The following is a 4579-nucleotide window of genomic DNA, read 5'->3' as shown; positions in this document are numbered from 1 at the left end:
GATTATAAATTCAAAGTTTCATCCTAGTATATCTGCATTCCTGATATAATGGAAAAATGTTTGGATTATACAAACTTCCCAGTGACTTGCCAAGGAACTCTCAATGTATACAAATAGATGCAACACTTATTTAAGTTACTGGCAGAAGAAAGAAAAGGAAGGAAGGAAAATATGTTGCTGGATTCCCAAATAACAGGCATTTAAAGTTCCTTTTTTAAATTGTCTTCATTTTATCTTAAATTCAACTTATTCTCCTTTGCTTCATGAGGACAATATGCTCATCTACACAGATGCGGGAAAATACAATCAATAAAACTGAACCCAACCAAAATTGTTAGAACTTATGAATGAATTCAATAAGGATACAAAATCACCATAAAGAACTTACTAGCTTTTTAAAATGTTACAACAAAAGACCAAGAAAGGAATTAATAAAGCATTAGTACTCAAACTGGATAAAGATAAAAATGTGTGGAAGTAAATCTAACAAAGTAATTGATTTGTACAATGCAAATTACAAAACACTGATGGAAAATCTGCAACAAGGAAAAGAGATTTAATGTTTAAGGATTGGAAGAGTTAATGTTATTAAAATGTCTATATTTGCCAAAGAAATCTAGAGATTTGATGTAATTCCTATCAAAATATACAGGACATCCTTCACAGAAACAGAAAAAAAAATCCCCAATTCATATGTAACCACAAAAGACCTTGAACAGCAAAATCAATCCTGAGAAAAAAAGAACAAAGCTGGAATCTTTACAACGTCTAATGACTTCAAAACATACCGCAAAACAATAGTAGCCACAACAGCGTGGAAGTGACATACAAAGTGATGCAAAAATCAGTGAACAAAAATAAATAAATCCATATATTTACAGCAAACAGAATTTTAACAAATGTGGCAAATCATATTCATTAGAGAAAGGACAACGTTCAATAAATGCTTCTGGGAAAACTGGGTGTCTACATGAAGAAGAGCGTAATTGGACCTTATCTCTCATAATATACAAGAATTTACTAAAAATTATCAAAGTCATAAATGTAAGACTCAAAACTGTGAAAGTAGAGGAGAAATATGAAAAAACTCCAATATTATGACATTGTTCTGGGCAAATGAATTTGAGTATGAATCCAAAAGTAGAGGTAGTATAAGCAAAACTTGATAAAAATGGATTATACAAAAATAAAATGTTTCTTTATAGTAAAGGAAATGATCAATACAGTGACAATGTGATTTACATAGAATGGGAACAATATCTAGAAGCTCTTTATATAATCAGAAATTACTTTCCAGTATATATAAGAAACTCAAACAAATCAACAAAAAACTTATGATTTTAAAATGGGCAAAAGTCTTGAATACAACTCTCTCAAAAGAAGACGTACAAATAGCCAACAAGTCCTTCTTCCTAGGAAAAACACCAAATAGCAGATGACTCCAGTGGAGTGGTAGCTCACCTGGGTATGGGAGGCTACGGAGGCAACCATGGAGGCTTCAGCCGTGGCCTACCAGGCAGAGGATGCGGGTGCTGAGGTGGGGTTTCTAGGCGGTAAGGTCAAGAACAAGCAGAGGATTCCTGTCACCAACCTGGACTGGCTGGTCAAGAACATGAAGATCAAGTTCCTGCAGGAAATTTATCTCTTATTCTTCCCCATCAGGAGTCTGAGATTATTGACTTTTTCCTGGGCACATCCCACAAGGATGAAGTTCTGAAGATCATGCCCTTGCAGAAGCAAACTCATGCTGGCCAGTGGACCAGGTTCAAAGCATGTTGTGGCCATTGGGAACTACAAAAGTCATGCTGGTCTGGCTGTAAAGTGTTCCATGGAGGAAGCTACTGTCAATGACAGGGCCATCATCTTGGCCAACCTCTCCCATAGCCTCGGTGTGAAGTTACAGGGGAACTAGACTGGCAAGCCCCACACTGTCCCTTGCAAGGTGACAGACCTCTGGGGCTCTGTGTTGGTGCATCTGATCCCTGCCCCCAGAGGCTCTCACATCATCTCAGCCCATGTGCCCAAGAAGCTGCTGCTGATGTCTAGTATTAATGACCGCTTCACCTCGGCCAGGGGCTGCAATGCTTCTCTGGGCAAGATTCCCAAGGTCAACTTTGATGCCATCTCCAAGACCTAAAGCTACCTGACCTCCATCCTCTGGACAGAGACTGTTCATTACATCTCCCTACCAGGAATTCACTGACAAGCTTGTAAAACCCACATCAGAGTCTCTGTCCAGAGAACTCAAGCTCCAGCAATACTACAACATAGTATTTTTACAAAAGAAAAATCAAGTGAATGAAATCTGTAAAAAATAAACAACAAAAACAACAAACCCACAAACAACAGACAAGTATTTGAAAAACTAGTAATTATCACTTATCATGAGAATTACAACTCAAAATAACAAAAAGATATCAGCTTCTCTAGTTGGAATATCTATTACTGAAATAACAATACCAAATTCTGGTTAAGATGTGAAGAAAGGGGAACTCTCTTATACACTGTTAGTGAGAATGTTAATTAGTTTAGCCATTATGAAAAATAGTAGGCAAGTTCCTTTAAAAACCAGAAATAGGGAATGGTGGTGCATGCCTCTAGTCCTAGTTACCTGGGGGAGATTGAGGTAGGAAAATTGTATTTTGGAGCCCAGCCTGGGCAACTTTGTAAGAACTTGACTCAAGAAATAAAAAATTAAGTAAGGTAAAGTAAAATAACATAGGATAAAATCAATTCCACTGATGATGAAAGTGGAGATGTTGCTCTGTGACAGAACACGTCCTTAGCATGTATGAGATCCTGAGTTCAATCAACAGTAGGAAAAAACAAATGCATATGATCCAGCAATTGCACTCAATATGCTTATTTTGACACTATTTATAATATCCAAAATATGGAATCAACCTAGTCATTAAATCATGGATCAATGGATAAAGATAACGTGAGATATGTGTATATATATATATATATATATATATATATATATATATATATATGTAGTGGATTGACTAATGGTTAACTTGTAATGCCCAGCTGAAATGAATCAGCATTGTCTGGGGATTGAGGATCCACCTGAAGATTGTTACTAAAAGCCATAAAAAGAAAACTGGACAGGAAGATCTTGGCCTGTTGATTTTCTAGGAGAAGCTTGCTGCAGATAGTTTTCCTGATGCAAACTAGGCTGTTCTTGTTGGAGGAGGAGCTCTGGGCCTTGCTATCACTGGGAATGGCTGCTGCTTTCATCAGGGGAGTTCTGATCTTTACCATGAGCATCACTTCCTGGCTCCAATGTGCATCCCTCAGCTTGGTGGTACAAATCCTTCATCTCACCAGTGTAGATATTCTGGCTTCTACCCCTGGGCCTTCCAGGTTCAGATCCTTAATACGGACAGGCATGAGACATTGTTATGGGCTCTAGGCCACTGGCTGGACGTAAGAAGGGCATTGCCTTGGACCCTAAGCCTTTAGCAGTACTTTTGTGGGAAACTGCTAGGATCTAGGCCTTCTAGTGTGCAGTTAATCTCTTGCACTCCTTTGCACTTGACTCTGGGTAATTATCATAAAATAGCCTTATAAATTATGTGTCCTGTATTTAATGTATTCCCTTGCCAAATCCTGCTCACTACAATATACATACAATGCAATGTAGAGCACTAAATCAACAACAAAAGTACTAAATTTTGTCATTGGATCAACATGAATACAGCTGAATGTTCTCATTTTAATTGAACTAAGAAGTGGGAAGAATAATACCTCATGTTTTCACTTATATGTGGAAGACTTCTCAAAGTAGTTAGCGGAGTACAGGTTACAAGAGCCTGCTAAGTGTGTGCAGAAGGTACTCAATGAAGATGGTTAATGGGTCTGCTGTGTACTTGGATAGGAGCAATAACTTCTAATATTCTACAGCACAGTAGGATAAGTATGATTGACAACAATTACTTGTACATTTCATAAAAGGTAACAGAAAGGATTTTGAATGTTCCTAACAGAAAGACATAATAATGTTTCAGGTGATGTGAATACCATTTACCCAGATTTGATTATTATCCATTGTATATATGTATTGAAATAACACACTATACTCTGTAAATATGTATAATTCATATATGTCAATTAAAAATATAAAAAATGACTTAGAAAAATATAGCACCATTATTTTTTTAACTAGTATCCAATATAAGGCTGTATCAAAATTACATAAGCACCATAAATTTAGTTAAAAATATAACACTAGCCATGTAACTATAGCACTATAAAAATAAATCTTATGTGACTGTATGTAATGACTATATAATTTTAGATAAACCTATAACTAGACTACAGATTTAATACCCAGTAGTACACAACATATAAGTATATAATAAGCACTTTGATTAGCAATAACTTTATAAAACTAAATTCATAAGTTCAACACAATCACCACAACTGCAAATATATTCTAATATTATCACACTATCACTATAGCGATAGGAATAATACTCTAAATAGAGTAATGCTATAATATTGTACTTATAGATTTTGCTATTACAATACAATATAAATTATAACACCAGTGATAACTGTATCAACAGTAGTA

General features: G+C 35.8%; 1 pseudogene; it reads left to right on the top strand.

Annotated features, from left to right (window-relative positions):
- The first annotated feature begins 1467 nt into the window (after window positions 1-1467).
- On the top strand, window positions 1468-2302 carry LOC101697788 (small ribosomal subunit protein uS5 pseudogene; annotated as a pseudogene).
- Window positions 2303-4579: the final 2277 nt, after the last annotated feature.

The sequence above is a fragment of the Heterocephalus glaber genome, unplaced genomic scaffold, assembly GCF_053883595.1.
Source record: "Heterocephalus glaber isolate CG9 unplaced genomic scaffold, H.glaber_assembly_v1.0 deba00001729, whole genome shotgun sequence".
Lineage (NCBI taxonomy): Eukaryota > Metazoa > Chordata > Mammalia > Rodentia > Bathyergidae > Heterocephalus > Heterocephalus glaber.
Note: the sequence above shows the minus strand (reverse complement) of the source record. Positions and strands in the feature narration are given on the sequence as shown.